The sequence below is a fragment of the Trachypithecus francoisi genome, unplaced genomic scaffold (genome assembly GCF_009764315.1).
Source record: "Trachypithecus francoisi isolate TF-2019V2 unplaced genomic scaffold, Tfra_2.0 Lachesis_group13, whole genome shotgun sequence".
Classification (NCBI taxonomy): Eukaryota; Metazoa; Chordata; class Mammalia; order Primates; family Cercopithecidae; genus Trachypithecus; species Trachypithecus francoisi.
In genome coordinates this window covers 46,096,244-46,120,128 of record NW_022681458.1, presented here as the reverse complement: position 1 = coordinate 46,120,128, position 23,885 = coordinate 46,096,244, and the positions used below count along the sequence as shown (strand labels likewise).

General features: G+C 40.9%; 1 protein-coding gene across 1 annotated transcript in view; it reads left to right on the top strand.

Annotated features, from left to right (window-relative positions):
- SLC39A10 (solute carrier family 39 member 10) overlaps positions 1 to 23,885 on the top strand; it is a 173,614-nt gene that overhangs the window by 50,259 nt on the left and 99,470 nt on the right. The gene's annotated exons all lie outside the window — the stretch shown is intronic.

The window sequence follows — 23,885 nt, the reverse complement described above, 5'->3', positions numbered from 1 at the left end:
TCTACTAAAAATACAAAAACTTAACTGGGTGTGTTGGCGGGTGCCCGTAATCGCACCTACTCGAGAGGCTGAGGCAGGAGAATCACTTGAACCTGGGAGATGGAGGTTGCCGTGAGCTGAGATCGTGCCATTGCACTCCAGCCTGGGCAGCAAGAGCAAAACTCCATCTCAAATAAGAAAAGAAAAAAAAAAAAGCCTAAAAATAAGACCAAAAAAATCACTAAAAAATAAAAAATAACTTAAAAAAAAAAAGAAGAAAAAAATTAATAAAAGAAGGCCTGTTGTTTCCCGATATTAAAGATACAAGATATGGTGATTGCCCACTCAGAAGCGGGGAGCAGGAACATTTTATTCAAGTAAACTTCAAGCAGGGCGCGGTGGTTCACTTCTGTAATCCCAGCACTTTGGGAAGCGGAGGCGGGCGGATCACCTGAGGTCAGGAGTTCGATACCAGCCTGGCCAGCATAGCAAAACCCCGTCTCTACCAAAAGTATAAATATTAGCAGGGTGTGGTGGATGGCGGGCACCTGTAATCCCAGCTACTCAGGAGCCTGAGGCAGGAGAATCACTTGAACCCAGAAGGCAGAGGTTGCAGTGAGCTGAGATTGCACCACTGCACTCCAGCCTGGGCAAAAAGAGCGAGACTCCGTCTCAAAAAAACAAATGAAAAAAATGTAGTAAACTTCAAAAAGGGGCCGGGCGCTGTGACTCACGCCTGTCATCCCAGCAGTTTGAAAGACCAAGGCGGGTGGATCGATCACCTGACGTCAGGAATTCAAGACCAGCCTGGACAACATGGTGAAACCCCATCTCTACTAAAAATACAAAAATTACCCAGGTATGGTGATGGGGTGCCTGTAATCCCAGCTACTCGGGAAGCTGAGGCACGAGAATCGCTTGAACTCAGGAGGTGGAGGTTGCAGTGAGCTGAAAATGTACCATTGCACTCCAGTCTGTGCGACAGAGGGATACTCTGTCTCAAAAAAAAAAAAAAAAAAAATTTAAAACTGTTGACAACTTTTTGTTTTTTTGAGACGGAGTTTTGCTCTTGTTGCCCGGACTGGAGAGCAATGGCACGATGTTGGCTCACCACCCGAGTAGCCTTCTGAGTAGCTGGAATTACAGGCATGCACCACCATGCCCGGCTAATTTTTTGTATTTTTAGTAGAGACAGGGTTTCTCCATGTTGGTCAGGCTGATCTCGAACGCCCGACCTCAGGTGATCCACCCGCCTCGGCCTCCCAAAGTGCTGAAATTACAGGCGTGAGCCACCGCGCCCAGCCTGACAACTTATTTTAATTAGCCAGTTATATAAGGAGTCCATTTTCACCATTATACGGCCCCACCCTCAGTCCATTTATTAAATACCTAATTGTGCGCAAAGAATTGCTATGGAAGATGAGCCAGGAAAATGCCTGTTTAAGATAAGATCTTTGTTCATTCCAGATTGCTCAGCGGACACCAGCAAGGCAGTGATACCAAAAAGGAGGAAAGCTCAGTGATGATAAACCTCAGTGATGATAAACACATTTTTTTTTTTTTTCTGGGAGAACAGAGTCTTGCTCTGTTACCCGGGCAGGAAAGCAGTGGCACAATCTCCAGAGATCAAGAAATTCTCCCATGTTAGCCTCGTGAATAGCTGGGACTCCAGTTGCCTGTGCCATACCTGGCTAATTTTTGTATTTCCTGTAGAGACAGGGTTTCACCACATTGCCCATGCTGGTTTCGAGCTCCTGGGCTTAAATGATCTGCCCTCCTCGGCCTCCCAAAGTACTGGGATTATAGCAGTGAGCCACGGTGCCTGGCCGGCCAAATTTTTATCAGCAAAGAGAAACTATTAATTTAAGTATACATGTACATTTTCCAGTTTAAAACTGGGTACTGATTTTATTTGAAAAATAGATGAGGAATCACAATCTCTTCAAAGCTTCAGGCCTCCTCTAAATGAGGCCTTCCCTTGCACTCTTAGTCTTGAGGAGATTAAAAGTATCTGAGATCTTCTTCTGTTTTATGCACTTTATTATTCCCCTACAGATAGCAGTCTTATGACCAGAAATCCTAAAATGTGTCAGATTCCCCTTGTGATAAGGTCTTGCTCAGATTCAGATAGTCAGACCCTGACAGCAATGAATTCAATTCTGTCTCGATGGTCTGACTGTATACTAGGGCTCCTTTCCAATTCCTCTCTTTTTCTCTTGATGGCTCTGTTCCTGTAGACTTGAGATGACAGTAACAAAATTTGAATTAGACATATAATGGAGAAAATAATACAAGTACTTTTTTTCAGGGTTGTAAGGTACGCATTACTAATCTATACTAAGATATATTATCTTAAAGAAAAAAAAAAAAAACAAGACTTACATAATTATGTGGAAATGAAAGTAGATGGCCGGGCACGGTGGCTCAAGCCTGTAATCCCAGCACTTTGGGTGGGCGGATCACGAGGTCAGGAGATCGAGACCATCCTGGCTAATACGGTGAAACCCCGTCTCTACTAAAAAATACAAAAAACTAGCCGGGCGACGAGGCGGGCGTCTGTAGTCCCAGCTACTCGGGAGGCTGAGGCAGGAGAATGGCGTAAACCCGGGAGGCGGAGCTTGCAGTGAGCTGAGATCCGGCCACTGCACTCCAGCCTGGGCGGCAGAGCAAGCCTCCGTCTCAAAAAAAAAAAAAAAAAAAGAAAGTAGAAGGGCTTCCTTTTGAAAACCAAACCACCTATCTAGATTTTAGGGAAGACCTCAGGCATTTCTGTTGCAGAGGATAGGCTATAGTTAGAGTCAGTTGGAAAGTATTTGTGCAAGGTACAGATGAGGGTAAAAAGAATGTCAGGTAAAATATCATCAATAGGTAGTAATTTTCCTGAGCAAATTTCCCCAAAAGACATGATTTTTCTATATAGAGTTACTCATCTGTATCCCAGGCTCACAAACTGGCTGGCAAGTTTTATTGCCAGGAAAATTGATAAATAGTTGTAGCCTGGAGATACAGTTTCTCTCCTTGCACATAAATGTCTTCCCATATCCCTTGGCTGTTTTTATCTCAAAGCATTAATCTGTATTTCTGGGGGAAAATATATTCATGATGATGCATTAGTAAATTCTCAACAGCTCAAAGATTTGCCTTAAAATTGTATTTTAAAATATTACTTTTCTGAATTAAATGAAGAGTTCACTATTACCTAGATCTGGAGTTTTGAAGCAGAGATATGCAAGTTCTAATTTGCTATAATGACTCTAGAGAGTTTAGTCCTGAGCCATTTTTCAAAACATTTTGAAACAGTAGTTCTAGAAATCTGCACTGAAACAAAACAAAATGACACCCCCATCCCCGGCCCAATGACTCACATCTACCTCAGTGATTAAAGCAAAATAGCTATAACTTCAATAATTGTCCATTCTTCCATTTTTAAATGTAATAAGCTATCAAGATGCCCCTTTAAATTGTGCCAAATTTATGCCATTCTGTATACAAGAGGGCTGGTGATGTGATTCGAGTCACATCAGCTTCCCACCATTAGCAACACTCCCTAAAGGCAATTATCTTATCCAAATTAACATAACCCAGAAGACCTGAGTAGCTGAAAAATGAGGATGAGCGACTTCTCTTTCACTCTCCATGGAGCAACTGTGTGAGGATGAGCGACTTCTAAGGATCTGCCAGTTCTAATATGCCATATATGTTTCTTAATTTTTTTTTTATTGACCCACAGTCAGACATTTTCTTGTATAATACAAAGTGAGACTAGGAAGGAATTGGAAACAAGTCAGGTAAATCTGAGGGAAGGAAGATATACATAGTATACTGAATGGCCAGGAGCTGCATTGAGAATCTCTAAATACTGAGGGGCAGCCAAAAAGCACTGAAAAGGAGGAAAAATTCCAAAGACGGGACAGGATGGCTATCTCATGCTTCCGGGAGTGTCTACTGTGTGAACAATTTATTAAGTCCTTTGGGGAAGAGATCTCTCTTTAAAGAGACATTAAAATGCATTTTAGAAATGTGGACCTCTGGTATAAGGAACAATTTGCAAAGGTAACCGCTTTGCATTAGATCAGCAAAATCAATGTCTTTTCTACCCTCTTTACTAATGCTACAATCAAATGTAAGTAACTACTTTAATGTTATAATTAAAGCATACATTGAAACAGTAAACATTTATGGACTATTCATCATCTATAAGAAAACTGTGAGAAAGATTTAATGTTCCCTCTACCCTGGGAGCTTATGAGATAACACTTGTAGGGTTGATGAATTGTCTGTACTTAGAACATATAAAATTCCCCAAAAACATTCATATATCACAGTTGCTCCATGGAGAGTGAAACAGTAAACTAAAATGCTTGAATCTTTTGCTTCTTAATTTACTTTTCCCTTAGGAAAATTTAAGATAAATGAACTTTTAACATCTGGCTAACATCTTAAATTTTTACATATATTAATGATTGTTAAATTGCTTTATCACCTTAGCAGGCTCATCTTACGTCAACCAACATCCACTTTAATTCATTACTGAATACGTATTTAGCATATATTATATGTCTGGCACTGTGCTAGGCACTGGGATACAGATGGAAACAAAACCCTCTGTCCTCATGAAGCGTACATTCTAGTGGAAAGACGAATATAAAACAAATAATCACAAGTAATTGCAAATGTTATAAGCACTTTGAAGAAAAAGGATGAGGATGAATGGGAAGGTGCTCAGAAAATTTCTTTCGACAAAAGTAAAAATTAAGCAGAGACCTGAAAATATGAGAAGTTAGCCTGGAAGAGATAGGGTGCACCAGTTCCTCTCATTTTCCAGGCAGAGATCTTGAATCTTCTTTACATTCTAACCCATTATTCTTAGGCAATGCTATCCAGTCCTATAGTTTCAAATGTAATCTAAAATGCTGACAATTCCAAAATGTGTTATCTGACTCAGACTTCCCTTCAGAGCTTGACCTGCATAGTCCATTACCTACTTGGCATCTCCACTGATGGCTCTTGTGTATTAATATCTCAAACTTGAAATACCTCAATTATTAAGTCTTCATTCCTGATCGCCACTTCCAAATCTGCCCCTCCTCCAATTTTCTCCTTTTTGGTAAAAGATACCTCCATCCACATAGTTGTTCATGTCAGAAACTCAAGAGTTATCCTTGCCAGGCACGGTGGCTTACTCCTGTAATCCCAGCACTTTGGGAGGCCGAGGTGAGCGGATCACAAGGTCAGGAGATCGAGACCATCCTGGTTAACACGGTGAAACCCCGTCTCTACTAAAAATACAAAAAAAAAAAGGCAGCCAGGCGTGCTGGCGGGTGGCTATAGTCCCAGCTACTCAGAAGGCTGAGGCAGGAGAATCGCTTGAACCTGAGAGGCAGAGGTTACAGTGAGCTATCACACCACTGCACTCTAGCCTGGACGACAGAGTGAGATTCCTCTCAAAAAAAAAGAGTTATACTTGACCTTCAATCCACCCCCCCACCACACACACACACATCTTAAACAGTTTATAGCCAAGTCCTGTCAATTCTACCTCCAAAATATATCTCAAGTCTGTCTCCTCTCCTTGACACTGCTTCTACACCAGCATATTTTGCTTGGTTTACTGCAGTAGCACCAATGAACACAAACTCAATATTGTCTGAATACAACCACAGCTCTGGAGCCACAGACGGATTCTGGAGTGGATTCTTTTATCTCAGTATATGTCATGGCAATTGCTTTGCTCTTACATTGTAGAAATGATTCAGCAAAATTTCTTTTCTGATGGTTAATAAGGCTATCAATAACTTTCTTTTAAGACAATCTCGCTCTTGTCATCCAGGCTAAAGTAAAGTGGTGATTGTAGCTCACTGCAGCCTTGAATTCCTGGGATCAAGCAATCCTGCTTCAATCTCTCTAGTAGCTGGGACCACAGGTGCGTGCCACCATGCCTGGCTAATCTTCTTGATTTTTTTATAGAGATGGGGGATCTCACCATGTTGCCTAAGTTGGTCTTAAAGTCCTAGGTTCAAATGACCTGCCCACTTTGGCCTCCCAAAGTGCTGGGATTACAGGCATGAGCCACTGTGCCCTGCCAAGGCTAACTTAAAATTAATTTTTCCCTGTGGTACTGTATACAGAAACCCATATTGTGTGTGTGTGTGTGTGTGTGTGTGTGTGTACAGTTTGGGTTTTTTTTTTTAATAAACTGAGACAAGTTTAATAAACTGAGACAAACTCCTGGGTTTCTGACTGACTGCATTCAAGTTGGGGTTCCCACAACCCCCTCGTAGGGTTCGATTAATTTACTGGATTGTCTCACAGAACTCAGTGAAGCATGTTTGTTGGTTTATTATAAAGGATACAGATGAAGAGATGTGTAGGGTGAGGGATGGGGGAATGGACGCAGGGCTTCTATGCCCTCCCTGGGCACACTACCCTCCAAGAACCTCCAAGTATTCCGCTATTCGGAAGCTCTCTGAATCCTGTCCTCTTGGTTTTTTAGGGAAGTTTCAGGACATCAGCATTCCTTTGCCCATAGGGTGGGAACCTTTCAGAGAAGGGTCTTAAGACCATTAATCAGAAAGTCAGGGAAACATTAGAGTAGAAGGAGGGCAAGAGAAGGTCAGAGGACTGCCAGAGAGGCCTAACACACCCAACAGTGTAACAAAAGACTGCAACAAGGGCAATGGTAGTTATGAACCAGGAACCATGGACGAAAACCATTATGTATCATAACACCAAAGGCACCTAACCAAAAGGAAGAATTTGAGGAAGAAATTATTTTCACACTATTACTGGAAGAATTGAACTGGTTATTTCACTTGACACCTGTGTTTAAAATGTCAAGTCAAATATCCTATTAAAAAATTCAATCTCTAATTAAAACACCAAACATATTTTGGCCCCAAGCTGTACAGTTATTTAAAAAATATATCAGCATTTGGCCTGGTGCGGTGGCTCATGCCTGTAATCCCAGCACTTTGGGAGGCCGAGGTAGGCGGATCACTTGAGATCAGAAGTTTGAGACCAGCCTGGCCAACATGGTGAAATCCTGTCTTTACTAAAAATACAGAAATTAGCCAGGCGTGGTGGCAGGCACCTGTAATCCCAGCTACTCAGGAGGCTGAGCAGAAGAATCCATCGAACCTGGGAGGTGGAAGTTGCAATGAGCTGAGATCACGCCACTGCACTCCAGCCTGGGCGACAGAGTGAGACTCTGTTTTAAATATATATATATATATATATTCAGCTGTATGACATAGAGCTAGAGAGTTACAAATATAAAAATAAAAATAGAATATATACAGCTAATTTTTATAACACCCTCAAAGTACAGTATTACTTCAAAGTTTAAATAACTTGTACTTAAAAAAAAAAAAGAGGCCGGGTGCAGTGGCTCAAGCCTGTAATCCCAGCACTTTGGGAGGCCGAGACGGGCAGATCATGAGGTCAGGAGATCGAGACCATCCTGGCTAACACGGTGAAACCCCGTCTCTACTAAAAAATACAAAAAGAAAACTAGCCGGGCGAGGTGGCGGGCGCCTGTAGTCCCAGCTACTGGGGACGCTGAGGCAGGAGAATGGCGTAAACTCGGGAGGCGGAGCTTGCAGTGAGTTGAGATCCGGCCGCTACACTCCAGCCTGGGCGACAGAGCGAGACTCCGTCTCGGAAAAAAAAAGAAAGATCAAATTATAAACGAAATTGTAACATAATTCATTTAACCATAACATAGAGTTATTGATAACCTACCATTTTTTTCTGTTAGTGCTTCAAAATAGTTAAAAAACAAAAACAAAAACATGCTATTGAATGAAAATATATTAATCCTTGCTGGGTCTTTAAAGTGTTTCCAAAAAATATCCTTAAAAGCAATCTCAAATTGTGATCAAGAATATTGACCAGTATATAACATCTGTGTTCATTTGCAACAGAAATGTGGGAAAAGTATTGGTATTTACAGAAGATCAGTTTTATTCCATTCTAAGGTAGAAAGCAATGCAAACTTTTATGGATATGCTGATCATTATAAAGCACAAAGCAACTAGATTATATTTATGACATAGGGTGAAAAATTTCAGTAAATGCACAACTACTACTATATGTACTGTCACTTATTATCTTTATAGCACAATTGCTATAGCTGCTTCGTCTTGCCACGACTGTAACTCTTTGGGTAACATAATATTTATTGCTGAGGCTCTCTGTTCAAGGATTTTGTTTTATTTTATTTAATTAATTTATTTATTGAGACAGGATCTTGCTCTGTCATCCAGGCTGGAGTGCAGTGGAATGATGATGGCTCACTGCTGCCTCAACCTCCTGGGCTCAAGCAATCCTCCCACCTCAGCCTCCCGAGTAGCTGGGGCTACAGGTGTGTGCCACGATGCCTGGCCAATTAAAAAAAAAATTTGTAAAGATGGGATCTCACTAAGTTGCCCAGCCTGGTCTCAAACTCTTGGACTCAAGTGATCCTCCCACCTTGGCCTCCCAAAGTTCTGGGATTATAAGCATGAGCCACCACACCCACCATCATGCCCAGCCTGTTTTGTTATTCTTATCAAAGCTTTTTCTGTGAAGTTAAATTTGAGTGGTAATGTCAAATACAAAGGTCACCAGCTCTCATTCTACTTCCCTTTTTTTGAGATGGTGTCTCCTTCTATTGCCCAGGCTGGAGTGCAGTGGTGCCATCTCGGTTCACTGCAACCTCCACCTCCCAGGTGCAAGCAAATTCTCCTGCCTCAGCCTCCTGAGTAGCTGAGACTACAGGCACGTGCCACCACGCCTGGCTAATTTTTGTATTTTTAGTAGAGACAGAGTTTCACTATGTTGACCAGGCTGGTCTCAAACTCCTTACCTCAGGTGATCCACCAGCCTTGGCCTCCCAAAGTGCTGGGATTACACGCATAAGCCACCATGCCTCGCTCTACTTCTTTTTAAACAATTGTAGTACCTGATCTACTGATGTGAATTAAGATTCATGGTTTCATCCATTTCTCTTAGAGTCTAGACCCATTTCTACCCATGAATTTGGTCTCTTCATCTGGTGATGAAAAGCTAGCACTTATTTATTTTGAAACCTCTCAAATAATCAATTCTGATGTGGCAATTTCTACTCATTTCAGAGCTCCTTTAATTAAAATATGCAATTCAATGATATTTAATGCTCGAGTTTAAAACATCTTTGTCATTCAGTTTTAGAATTATTATACATTGGAGGAGCTGAAAGTTGATTAATAGAGATTGTTATTTTTCTAAAACCATCCTTTATACTGTGGACTAGATTCTCCTTGTAGAGATAGGAACTTGGATCTTGCAAGGCACAATTTGCTGTGAACCATTTCTGCTTTTCTGTGTGCTTGTCACACAGAGGGGAAATGGATAAGAGAACTAAAAAAATAATTTTTTCTATCAACAAGACCAGTTTTTTCTCTTGTATTTCTCTGATGTAATCATTTTGTCTTCTGAATCTCACAGTGAAATGGGAAATTTTCTCTGACCCCTTCATGGGCAGGAATTAGAGTGTGGGCACTAGAACTAGTCAGCCATTTCAGTGGTAGCAGCAGACTCCACTCACTCAAACCTGTTGCATTGCGCTCAAGCCCCCACAGCAGGGAGCACACAGGTGAGCGGGTGCAGGAGGTGAGGCTAGTGTTTTCAGCACCAGCTGGAGCAAAACTCCATATGGGACCAAGGCAGTGTCTAAGAGGGAATACTCATGACCCCTAAGGCCCCAGAAGAGTGGTACAGTGAGGCTCTTTTAGCTTTTGCCATCTGCAGACAGGCTCAGTGGGCCCTCTGCCTTTTTGCGTGAGATACTTGCTCTCTGCCAGTGAGGGCAGAGGGTCAAGTGTGACAGCAGGCATGCTGTATGCCGAGCTCTTGTCTGGCGTCCAGGAAAAATCAGGTCACAGGAACGAATTGAAGGATAGTAAATGTGGGGGATTTTATTGGCAATGGAAGTGCCTCTCAGCGGGAAGAGGAGCTGGAAAGGGGATAGAGCGGGAAAGTGTTATTCCCCTGAAGTCCGACCATCTTTGGCTGCACTCTACCCTGAAGTCCCACTGTCGAGCTGTCCCTCTGAAGTCAAACTGCTTATCTCCAACATTCAGCTGCTTCTTCTCTTCTTGATGTTTAGCTGCTTCTGCAGTCTTTATAGAGAGAGGGTGGGGTGGGGTGAGGCCATGGGTAGGAAAACAGAGATATCAGTTCTCACTTTGGGTCATGGTCTCAGGCTTTTCGACTTGAGAATGGGGTTTCGCCAGGGACCCTGCCCTTTTCTGCCTAGAATTTCTCTGCCTCCTGTCCCTATCAACAGTGTGGTATAAAAAGGTTAACGAAGAAATTCAGATTCAAAATCTTCAAACTCACATGCAGGTTTCAAAAGATAGAACAATTTTATTTTGAAAAGAACTCTGCTGTAACCTGAAAATTTACAGACACAAATATGTTTTACTTATAAAGACCACATCCCCAACTTTGGTGGTAGAACACTGGTTGTGTTAACACAGAATAATGAATACTTTTCTATTGATCTACATAATCTGATTTCATTTCCTGACACTGGATATATGCCAAGGGTTTTGCTCATAAACACCTGGTTACTTTCTGATCCTGATTACTATATAACAGAGGAATAATGCTTTATAGCCCTTGAATTTTTAGTGTTATATTCTCATCCCCTTAAGAGTTCTCATTATGTTTTTATTAAAATTTAATTTTTTCTCTTTTATTTGATTTGCCTTCATATAAGCCACCTGTTTTTGTTGTTCAACTTGATGTGCCTCCTTCCAGCTACCGTGCTTTGTTAAATGACTTGTAATAATTTTATTTTGCTTGCTTATTTCAGGGCTTTTAGAATGTATCAAACTCTGGTAATCAGGATTTTGGGTCTTTTAAATATTGATGTATTAACAGAAATGTAAGAATATGTATGAGTAAAGATGCTTTCAACTGTAAGGAACAAAACATTCTTCTAAAATCACTTGATAAGGAACATTTTTATCTCACATAATAAGAATTCTAGTGATAGGACACTTTCAGTGTTGAATAATTCAGTGGTTCAACATTGACATCAGGCCAGGTGCGGTGGCTCATGTCTGTAATCCCAGCATTTTGGGAGGCTGAGGTGGGTGGATCACTTGAGGTCAGGAGTTCAAGACCAGCCAGACCAACATGGTGCAATGTTGTCTCTACTAAAAATACAAAAATTGGCCAGGCATGATGGTGGGTGCCTGTAATCCTAGCTACTTGGGAGGCTAAGGCAGAAGGATTGCTTGAACCTGGGAGGTAGAAGTTGCAGTGAGCTCAGACTGTACCACTGCTACTCCAGTCTGGGCAACAGAGCAAGACTCTGTCTTCAAAAAACAAAAACAAAAAACAAAACAAAAGAACACTGACATCAGTTTACCCAGATGTTTTTCATTTTTCCACTTTCCCAAATTCAGTGTGTTGCAGTGTGTTGTTTGTTCTCTTGGGCAGGTTATTTCTAGGCTTCCCATATAGATGCCAAAGGCAGAAAAGAGAAATTTGTTTTCACTTCCACGTATCTTGTTAAAAGAAGAACCTTTCCTGGAGGCCCCTCTGAGTTATGGCCAGATTTGTGTCATATATCTATTCCAGAACTAACTGGTAAGTAAAATGGAATATCAATTGGCTTAACTCAGCAGTGGTCCATGGAACCTGGGAGCCCTGAGATCATTTCAGGGGGTTTGCAAGGTTAAAATCATTTCCCCTAATAATGCTAAGATATTATTTGCCTTTTTCACTGCGTTGATGGTGCAGAAGCAGCAATAGTGGATAGCACTGCCAGTAGTTTAGCACAAATCAAAGAAGTGGCACATACTAGAAGTAGTCTTCTTCACAGGCACCATATAAAGTTTCATGTTTTCATTGTTTGCTTGCTTTCCTGGCACATGCTGAAGTGCTTTGGTTATCTCAAGTCACAGTATCCCTTAAGTAATTGAACTGTGAGCTGAAATGATTGCTTTTTTTGTGGAACCTCCCCTACCTTTTTTTTTTTTTTTTTTAACTTGAAAGGCTGGCAAAGAAAATATGGTTATTTAGACTTGGATATTTTGCAGACATTTTCTTGAAAATGAAAAAAGTGAGCTTGTCATTTCAAGGAAAACAAAAGGCAGTATTTGTTGCAAATGATAAAAGGATTTGTCTGAGATTGGTGTTGATATTAACAAAAGTGATTTTTTTACATGGTATGATGAAATGTATTTGAAAGATCTGCATAACTCAGTGAACCAGTATGATCAATGCATGATACAAAATCACGGGTAGGTTAAAAGATCCATTCAAAATGCATACTGGGCCAAAAGATCTAAGGGGAACAGAGTACAAAATTTCACTCATAGGTTTTCTGATTTCACTTTGTAATTAACCTTCAACAAATTACCACTTTTTTGAGTTTTAATGTAGTATTAAAGAAGAATATTCAAACTTATCTGAGATAGCTATTAAAATATTTCTTTCTCTTTTAACAACACATTTGTATGAGACTCAATATACATTTCAGCGAAGACAACAGACTAATGCAGAAGCAGATATGAGAATCCATGTCTTCTATTAGGCCAGGCTTCTTGACATTTTTTTTTCTTACTTTGAAAACTATAGTTATTTTTCTGTAAAATATTGTTGTATCATATGTAATAGGTTTATTTTTACATGAAATAGTATTTTTAAATTTTTAAATTTTTAGTTTCTAAAATGGTAATTATTGATAGATGTGACTCACATAAACAAACACACTTTGTAGTCCTCAATAGTTTTAAATAATCCCAGCACTTTGGGAGGCCAAGGTGGGAGGATCGTTTGAGCCCAGGAGTTCAAGACCAGCCTAGGCAACATGGCGAAACCCCATCTCCATAAAAAGTTAAAAAATATATTTTTGAAGAGTATAAAAGGGCCCCGAAACCAGAAATTTGAGAACCATTTGGTTTAGACTAATCAAAGATTTACCATTTGGGGCTTGGTTTTGTCCTCCTCTGTATACATAATTTCCTCTAGTCTCAATAAAAGCAGGATATTTTTAACCAAGAAAAAGGGGAAGGAGTTGTTAATGGCTTGTTGAGTCGGCAATGGTCTGCCACAGTTAAGGTGAATGAGAATTGTTTCAGTGGCATGTGGCGATCAGCAAGCTGTAACCTCTTGGAAAATGTTGAGAGAAGATTCTCAGTTCTCAGGGACAGATGCCTCACACTGCAATGCTCCTGGGCTGCTAAATTTTAGGGGATAGGTTTCTCCATAAGCTGCGCATAGAAAGTGGACAGAGGCAGTTAGCTGAGGAATCAACTTGAGTCTCTGGTCTGCCTACCAGGAGCAATGGTGGTCTTTGCCCCAAGAGAGAGGTATTTTGGTTCTTTCCCAGGGAACACAAAACATCTCACATATTTATCTCTTACCAGGACTGTAGGGGTTCACTCAGCTTTACTGGGGCTCATTTCCAGGTTCCACAGTCAGCCAAGGCTGTTTTGAGTGATGTATTAGTAATTATTAGTAGTAATTATGCAAGTAATTTTGAAGAAAATGTGGCAGCCCAGGAGCATTGCAGTGTGAGGCCTCTGTCCCTGAGATCTGAGAATGTTCTCTCAACATTTTCCAAAAGGTTACAGCTTGCTGATTGCCACGTGCCACTGGAACAATTCTCAATCACCTTAACTGTGGCAGACCATTGCTGACTCCCTTTACAGTGACAGTAAAGGGAGCAGGTAGAAATACAGTCAAACAATATTTGTATGAGATCAGAGAATAATGGTGGTCAAGAAAACAGTAACGGGTATATCTATGGTTCCTGTTGGATGAATAGAGAAGTTATAATGCTCATTCTTAACCATGATTGAGGCACAACAGGAGCCAGAGGATTCAGGTTTTAAATAAGGGTTTCTTGGCCGGGCGCGGTGGCTCAAGCCTGTAATCCCAGCACTTTGGGAGGCCGAGACGGGCGGATCACAAGGTCAGGAGATCGAGACCACCCTGGCTAACACGGTGAAACCCCGTCTCTACTAAAGAATACAAAAAAAAAAAACTAGCCGGGCGATGAGGCGGGCGCCTGTAGTCCCAGCTACTTGGGAGGCGGAGGCAGGAGAATGGCGTAAACCCGGGAGGCGGAGCTTGCAGTGAGCTGAGATCCGGCCACCGCACTCCAGCCTGGGCAACAGAGCCAGACTCCGTCTCAAAAACAAAAACAAAAACAAAAAAAAAAAAAAAAAAAAAAAAAAAAAAAAGGGTTTCTTCTTTGCACGTATTGAGTTTAACATCCCTGAAGGTCTGTGTAGGTAGAAATGTCCACCAGTTAGCTGGAACTACGATTTGACCTTTAAAAAAGATTGGGCTTAGAATCTCGGAATGTGCAACATAAAGGCCATGGTTGAAGCTGTTGGAGTTGATGAGATTTCTTTCCCCATGTGAGATAATATGAAGTGATAAGACAAGTTAGTCAAAGTTAGAAACTTAGGAAATACCACTTAAGAGATGGGAAGAATAATAATCCAGTATTGGAGACTAGAAAAGGTGTTAGGAAGGAAGAGATCCTAGAGAAGATACTATCAAAGATGCTAAAGGAAGAGAGCTCCCATAAGGAGATTGTTCTCAGTATATACAGGAAAAGGACTGTGAAAAGTCAGTAAAATTTGCCTAGTAAGGGGTCAACAATAATTTTATTTACTTTATTTTCTAATTTTTTATAAATAATAGAGACGGGACCTTGTTATGTTGTCCAGGCTGATCTCAAACTCCTGGACTCAAGCAATCCTCCTGCCTCAGCCACCCAAAGTGCTAGGATAACAGGTATGAGCTATTGTGCCCAGCCTCAAAAATAACTTTAAAAAAATAGATAAGCTACTTCTTTAAACTGCTTTTTTTTTTTTATTTGTTTGTTTTTGTTTTGAGGCAGTCCCACTCTGTTGCCCAGGCCGGAGTGCAGTGATGCAATCTGGGCTCACTGCAGCCTCCACCTCCCAGGTTCAAGCGATTCTCCTGCCTTAGCCTCCTGAGTAGCTAGGACTACAGGTGCCCGCCACCATGCCCAGCTAATTTTTGTAATTTTTTTTTTTTTTAGTAGAGATGGGGTTTCACCATGCTGACCAGGCTGATCTCAACTCCTGAACTCAAGTGATCCACTCACCTCGGCCTCCCAAAGTGCTGGGATTACAGGCATGAGCCACCGTGCCCAGCCTAAAATGGTTTTAAATTTACAGAAACATTGCAAAGATAATACAGAGAGTTTCTATATACCACCCATCCAGTTTCTCTTATTATTATCATTTTCTGTTAGTATATTTGTTACAATTATGAACCAATATTGATATACATTTATTAACTAAAGACTGTAGTTTATTCAGATTTTATTAGTTTTTACCAAAGTTCATTTTTCTGTCCTAGAATCCTATCTTAAGTTACCACTTTACATTTAGTCTTTATGAGTCCCTAGGCTCCTCTTGCTTATGACAGATTCTTAAATTTTTCTTGTTTTTTGATGACCTTGGCAGTTTTTTTTGTTTTTGTTTTTGAGACAGGGTCATGCTGGTGCCCCGGCTGGAGTGCAGTGGCACCATCGTAGCTTACTATCACCTCTAACTCCTGGACTCAAGTGATCCTCCTGCCTCTGCCTCCTATGTAGCTGGGACTACAGGAGCACATCACCATGCTTGGCCAATTTTTAGATTTGTAAAGATGAGTCTTGCTATGTTGCCCAGGCTGGTGGTGAACTTCCGGCCTCAAACGATCCTTCCACCTTGGCCTCCCAAAGTGTTGGGATTACAGGCATGAGCCACTGCATCTGACTGACTTTGACAGTTTAAGGAGGTACTGGTCAGGTATTTTGTAGAATGTTGCTGATGTGTTTCTCATGATCAGACTGGGGTTAAGGGTTTTGAGGAGGAAGACCACAGGGGTAAAGTGCCATTTTCATCACATTGTATCAGAGGTATCTCCTAGCAACATGATTTATCACTGTTGATATTGACCTTGATCTTTTGGCTGAGTTAGCATTTGTCAGGTTTTTCCACTTTAAAGTTACTCTTTTTCCCCATTTCCAGACTGTACTTTTTCAAAGGAAGTCGCTATGGATAGCCCACATTTAATGAGTGGGAAGTTATGCTCTGAATTCTTATTTTATTTTATTTTATTTTATTTTATTTTTTGAGATGGAGTTTTGCTTTGTCACCCAGGCTGGAGCCCAGTGGTGCAATGTCTGCTCACTGCAACCTTCACCTCCTGGGATCCAGCAATTCTCAGCCTCCTGAGTAGGTGGGATTACAGGCGAGTGTCACCACACCCAGCTACTTTTTGCATTTTTAATACACGTGGGTTTTGCCATGTTGCCCAAGCTGGTCTTGAACTCCTGACCACCCGCCTCAGCCTCCCAAAGCACTGGGATTACAGGCATAAGCCACAGTGCCCGGCTGCTCTTAATCCTTAAAGATGGAAAATCCACATAAATGATTTGGAATTCTTCTGCAGGAGATACTTGTCTGTTCTCTGCCATTGTTAATTAATTAATTAATATCAGGGTGGAGTCATGGATTTTGTTTTATAGTTTGGATTATAATCCAAAACTATTTATTTTGTTGCTCAAATTATGTCAGATTTGGCTTTTGGGAGCTGTTTCAATTGGCTCCTGTGACTCTTTCCCATACCCTCATTCAAGGATGACTCTTGGGAGAGCAATTTCACCACAGTGGTAAACACAGGCATAACAGTACGTTGAGAAGTCAATAAGTGTTGAAGAAGTGGAAGCAGGCCGGGCGCGGTGGCTCAAGCCTGTAATCCCAGCACTCTGGGAGGCCGAGACGGGCGGGTCACGAGGTCAGGAGATCGAGACCATCCTGGCTAACACAGTGAAACCCCGTCTCTACTAAAAATACAAAAAAAAAAAAAAAAAAAAAAGAAAAAGAAGAAGTGGAAGCACAAGGGCAGTTAAGTAGCACCTTAAATCAGGGTGAGGCTTAATATTTCTCTTTATAAGTCCTTAAGACATTTTAATCTCATAAAACACACAAAGCCCTGCCTATGTCATGAAAAGCCCTGAAGCATTAGAAGAAAGAAAGAAAAAAAAAAACCCTAAAAATCCCACAGTGATCAAATTGGATGAACACTGAGGACAACACTAAAAGTTTATATCTGATGAGGTTGAGCCAAAAAAAAAAAAAAAAAAAAAAAAGAAAAGAAAAGAAAATAGTTACTGTTTGTTCTTGTGGCTTTAATGCTTGGCATACACTAATTTTTTTTTTTTTAAAACAGGGAGTAATGTAAACGTTAATTATAATGTGAGTATGCCAGAATATTTGATGTACTTAAAGCTTCTCTATGAATGCCAACAGTGCAGGATTATAGAGAAAATGATTTGATTTTAGGTCTCATTTAAATTCCTGCAAAGACTTGATCTTCAGATATGCTATAAAAATGTTTTCCAATGAATAGGTAATTTTTCTCACAGTGAATGTGTTCTAGCAGTAAAGCAATTTAAAAATATTTAGAAAACAGAAGTTGTGTTCATTTTGTTATCAGATCATTTCCTGAAATTAACTGATGAAGTTTTAAAATGTTACTGGGGGCAAAAGAAGAGAGAGAGAGTTGGAGTGTTGCTTGATAGGGTGGGGACAGGTTAAGGATAAAGAGAAAATATTAATTTATGATTCCTCCCACACACACTATTATCAGCTATGTTTCATGTGTTGGGTCGAAGGAAGCCATTTCCAGCAGCCATTCTAGTAGTATTCACCTAGTACCTAGTTTGCACCAAGCAATATGCCAGATGCTGAAGATAGTACATTGAACAAGGAACAGTCCCTGCTCTCAAGGAATCGGTGAGTATAGGAGACATCCTGGTGCAGGGAGGGAGTAGATAAGTGAGCCACAAATGCAGCACAGTGCAAACCTTGTGCTACGGTGGAAGATACATGTGTAAGTGTATAGGAGGACACCTAACCAAGAGAGGGACAGGGAAGTTCATAGTGGTGTATGAACTGAAACCTGAAGGACAAATAGGAGGTAATCAGAGGGTGCAAGGGGAAGGGGTGCCGAGGAGATGAAGCACTTTAAGCAAGGAAAAGCATGATAGCTGAGGAAGTAACAAGTCTTTCAGTATGGCTTGATCGTAGAGTTTTAGAGTTGCATTATTCAATAACATTGTAATGTGAACCACATGCAATTTAAAAATTTTTAGTAGTCACATTAAGAAAGTAAAATGAATCAACAGAAATTTTAATAATATTCTTGTTTAGCCCAATGTACTTAAAATCTTAGCATGTAATCAATATGAAGAATTATTAATGGGACTTTTTATATTCTTTGTACTAAGTTTTAGAAATCCAACATATGTTTTATACTTGTATCACATGTCAATGTAGACTAGCCAGATTTCATATGCTCAATAGCTACATGTGACTAGTGGCTACCACATTAGATAGCATAGTTCTTTTTTTTTTTTGAGATGGAGTCTCGCTCTGGGAGTCTTGCCCAGGCTGGAGTGCAGTGGTGCAATCTCTGCTCACTGCAGCCTCCATATCCCAGGTTCAAGCGATTCTCCTGTCTCAGCCTCCCAAGTAGCTGAGATTACAGATGTGCACCACCACACCTGGCTAATGTTTGTATTTTTAGTAGAGACGGGTTTTCACCATGTTGACCAGGCTGGTTTTTGAACTCCTGACCTCAGATGATCCACCTGCCTTGGCCTCTCAAAGTGCTGGGATTACAGCCACTGTGCCTGGCCTGATAGTATAGTTGTAGTGTGAAGTCACGAGCAATTAATCTGCAGAGATAATATGGGAGCAGATTAGGGCAGATATTGTTTGTCAGCGAAATTGTTTAACCCGAGGGTTATGGGAATCTGTGAAAGGTCTACGCATGGGAGGATCTGATCAAATTAGTGATGACTAACTTTCACGGTAGAGAATGGATTATAGGTGGACTTGATCAAAAGCCAACTAGGCCATAGATGATAGTGACCTTAACCAGCGGAGTAACTTGGGTGTGGTGAGAAGTAGAAGTCTGGACACAAGGAATCTGTAAGAATTGTAAAGAATCTATAACAGAATTGTAAGAGAATTGTAATTGTAAGAGGATCTGTAAGGATTGAAAGTGTGTTGAGAAGACAGGAATGCCCCCTCACTTCTGCTTTCTCCGTCAAACCCCTGAGGAACACAGCAGAACCATTTTAAGAAGTGGGGGAAACAAGAGGAAGAATGGCAGGATTGAGAAACAATGTGTTCTGCTTGGGACATTTTAAATTATCTGAGTGTAATGTTTGCATGTGAAACAGAGAAATCGATGTCACCAGTATACAGACAGTAACCGAAGCCCTGGGATTGGATAAAATTACCCAGGATGAGTAGATTAAACAGTATTTCTCATACCTGAATTAAAAACAAAAAGTACCTGGGAGCTGATTTAAAATGCGGATTTTTGGTCTCTATCCCCAAGTTACTGGTTCAGTAGTTGTTGGGAGAGGACTAGAAACTGCATTTTTAATAACAGCCCCTAGGAACTGATGCAAGTGGTGCTTAAAACACTCCTTTACACACACTAGTGTAGAATAATACATAAGAGAACCCAGAAGGAGATTGCCTGCATGTTTGGAAGCTTAGAGAACAAAAGCCGTTGAAGAAGTTAGGAAATGAGCCATTAGAGAGGTTAATGAGAAACCAAGAATCCTGTCTGCTATCAAAGTAGAGAGGAGTGGCAGATTCTTATTTAAAGGGAACAAGACTGAAGGTGGGACAACTAGGTAGGTACCTTACTTGGTGGGACAATCAGCATGGGAAAAAAGCACTATTCTTTGCCTGCTGTTCAAAGTGTCTGTCCTGGGGATGTCATCTCACCAGACCACCAAATTTATCAAATTCCTTGAGGATTTGGAGGAAGTCACTGCCTCAAAGTAACAGAAAAATTAAATAGAAGACCAGTTGAAAGTGACAATTGGATTTAGTAACTAAGGCCATTGGGTGGCAATTTGGATGAACTAGTAGGAATGGAAGGAAGCCCAACTGCAATAGGTGAGTTGAACAAGTGGGTCAAGTTAGTGTAGAAAAGTCTTCTTGGCAGAGAAAAGGAGGAGAGAGAAGGCAGAGTGCATACAAGGATGTTCACTTAGGAAATGCTAAGGGATGTGTGGCCGTCTTTCACAGTGTTCATCTTATTTCATTTCTATTGTGTAGGTTGAGTCAATACTGTGAAACCATAGAATCTCTGTCTCTGCTTCATAAACATACTTATTAAATAATTTGCTTATATATTTAAATCAGTCAAATGATCTCCAGTCATACTGTCACTTCTACTAGTAACCGAATGGATAAACCATTTTGCAGAATAACTATAGCTGATTACTGATGGCTTGAAAGAAGTGCCAAGCTGCAGTAGTTTGGGGTTGGATGAGGGAGGTGAGAAAGGAGGAGAAACTGAAACCTTGAACTTGAATTTCTCAGTCTCCTTCTTACCTCTCCTCTACTGCCCAATAATCTACAAATTAGCCCCAAACTGGTAAAATTCTGCCATCATGAATACCCATCACCATGGGTAGCCCACAAATAAGTTGATGTATCTCTGCTAAATAAGAGGTTGTCAGAACTTCATTGTTACAGTAGTTTTGTATTTGTTGTTTCCTCCTTTCTACTCAACATCATCCCCATTACGTGGTTAATCTAGAATTGGCTGATTATCAGCCACCAAACTTGTTAACTTTGTAACATTGTTAACTAACACTGTCAACACCATACATTGTTGAGTACTAGCTTAGATATCGCACATATGCAGTAAATATTTAAAAGATGTATTTTGCTTTCAGTATGAATGTGGAGTGCTACAAAGTATCAAAACAAATAAAAGGAGATATAAATAGGAGTATTAGCGCTTCAGTTCTAAACAGAGTTGAACATTTAATTAGGTTAAATGTAAATTAGTTTTTTTTTTAATTTCCTCCAAAGAGGACGGATTTGTTTTGGAATGGAGCCAATTAATTTGAAAATCACATTTGTGTCTTGGTTTGGTGGCTCACGCCTGTGATCCCAGCACTTTGGGAGGCTGAAGTGGGAGGATTGCTTGAACTCGGGAGTTCAGTACCAGCCTGAACAACATAGCAACAGCCTGTCTCAATTAAAACAAAAAAATTTTTTTTGAGGCGGAGTCCCGCTCTGTTGCCCAAGCTGGAGTGCAGTGGCACGATCTCGGCTCACTGCAACCTCTGCCTCCCAGGTTCAAGTGATTCTCCTGCCTCAGCTTCCTGAGTATCTGGGATTACAGGCATGCGCCACCACGCCTGGCTAATTTTTGTATTTTCAGTAGAGATAGGGTTTCACCATGTTGGTCAGGCTGGTCTTGAACTCCTGACCTTGTGATCCGCCTGCTTCGGCCTCCCAAAGTGTTGGGATTACAGGCATGAGCCACCAGCCCCTCAAGTAAAAATTTGAAAAAATAGCTGCGTGTGGTGGCTCTCACCTGTAGTCCCAGCTATTCAGGAGGCTGAGATGGAAGGATCACTTGCCCCAGGAGGTCATGGCTGCACTGAGCTTTATCGCGCCACTACACTCCAGCCTGGGTAACAGAGAGACATCCTAAAAAAAAAAAAAAAGGGAAAACGAAAGAAAATCACATTTGCATTATGTTCAAGGTTTGCCCAGTTGCTCACCCATGACCCATCTAACTACTTTATTTATTTATTTATGTATTTATTTTGAGACAGAGTTTCACTCTTGTTGCCCGGGCTGGAGTGCAATGGCATGATCTCGGCTCACCACAACCTCCACTTCCCAGGTTCAAGCGAGTCTCCTGCCTCAGTCTCCCTAGTAGCTGGGTTTACAGGCAAGTGCCACCACGCCCGGCTAATTTTGTATTTTTAATAAAGACGGGGTTTCTCCATGTTGGCCAGGCTGGTCTCGAACGCCCAATCTCAGGTGATCTTCCAGCCTCAGCCTCCCAAAGTGCTGGGATTACAGGCGTGAGCCACCGCACCCGGCCATCTAACTATTAAAAAAAAAAATGAGTTCTGGGCAGAGGTACAACAGCATCATACTGACTAATGTCATTGCCTATACATTTTGGTAATCTCAAAACTGTTCCAGCTACAAAGCTACTGTTTGTATTTGAAATTCGTATTTAAAATATAGGGAGAATATTACAAACTAATTCTGGAAACATATTCTTAAAATTACATTGAAAAATTCTAGGTTTATGAAATCATTTATGTACTATAACATGGTTCAATTCATTGAACATTATAAACATTAGATAGTATATTTGTTTAATTTGTATTTATTGCAGTGCTTGATTTTTTACTTTCATTATTCCAAATAGAAACACTACCAATTAAACATTAACGTCCCATTCCCTCTTTCTTTCCACCCAACCCTCTGGCAACCTCTATTCTACTTTCTTGTCTCTCTAAATTTTCCTATTCCAAGTACCTCATAGAAGTGAAATCATATAATATCTGTGTTTTTGTGTCTGGCTTATTTCACTTAGCATAGTGTTTTTAAGGTTAATTCATGTTGTAGCATGTATTTCTATTTGAATTCCAAAGCTAATGTGAATGTATTACCTTGATCAAAAAAATAAAAATTAAAAGAAACAATATCTTGCAAAGTACCGAACATTCTACAGGTATTGAAAATGAAGCTTAATCTTCACATTAAAGCCACAGGTAATAATTTAGAAGAGCTGGCGTTCAGATTTGATTCTATCTTTTTTTCTTTGTTTGTTTTTGAGATGGGGTCTCACTTTGTCTCAAAAAAAAAAAAGAAAAAAAAAAAAAGGCTGGAGTGCAGTGGCACAGTCACAGCTCACTGCAGCCTTGACCTCCCAGGCTCAAGCAATCTTCCCACCTCAGTTCCTGAGTAGCTGGGACTACAAGTGTGCACCACCACGCCTGGCTAATTTTTGAGTTTTTTGTAGAGATAGATTTCTCCTTGTTGCCCAGGCTGGTCTTGAACTCCTGGGCTCAAGCGATCCACCCACCTCAGCCTCTCAAAGTGTTGGGATTACAGACGTGAGCCAGCATACTCAACAATTCTTTTTATTTATTATTTTTTATTTACTTAAGCATACCCTGATGTGCCCAGCAATTCTGTCTTCTTGAAACTTCTCCAATTCAGCAATTTCTCTTTATCCACTGTCACTTCTCACATGGGTTGTCCCTATCACAGCTTCCTAATTGTTTTAGTTTCCTATTGCTGCTGTAACACATTACCACGTATTTAGTGGCTTCAAACAATACAAATTTGTTATCATGCAGCTCTGTAGGTCTGACATAAATTTCACTGAGCCAAAACCAGCGTGTCAGCAGGGCCATGTTTCTTCTGGAGGCTCTAAGGAGGAATCCATTTCCTGTTTTTCTAGCTTTAGAGGCTACCCACATTCCTTAGTTCGGGGGTCCCCACCCCCTGCCCCCCTCTCCCCACCCCACTCCCCCCACCACCAATCCCCTACAGACTCAGTAAGGCCTGTAGGGTCTTTTAGGAACACTGCTGCACAGCAGGAGGTGAGCGGAGGGTGAGGGAGCATTACCTCCTGAGCTTTGCCTCCTATCAGATAAGCAGCAGCATTCAGTTCTCAAGGGAGCACGAACCCTATTGTGAACAGTGCCTGTGAGGGATCTAGGTTGTACACTGCTTATAAGAATCTAATGCCTGATCATCTCAGGTGGAGCAGTTTCATCCTGAAATCATCCCCCTGCCATCTGTGGAAAAAGTGGCTTATACGAGACCAGTCCCTGGTACCAAAAAGGTTGGGGGACCTCTACCTTACCTTGTGGCTCCCTTTACTCAGCAACATTGTATCTCTCTGAGCATCATTTCTCTTCCTTAATCCTGTCTTCCTCTGACTCTCCCCTTCTTCCCTCTTCCATTTTTAGAGTCTCTTATGATTAAGTTGGGCCCATTTGGATAATTGAAACTAGTTTGTTCATTTCGAGGTCAGTT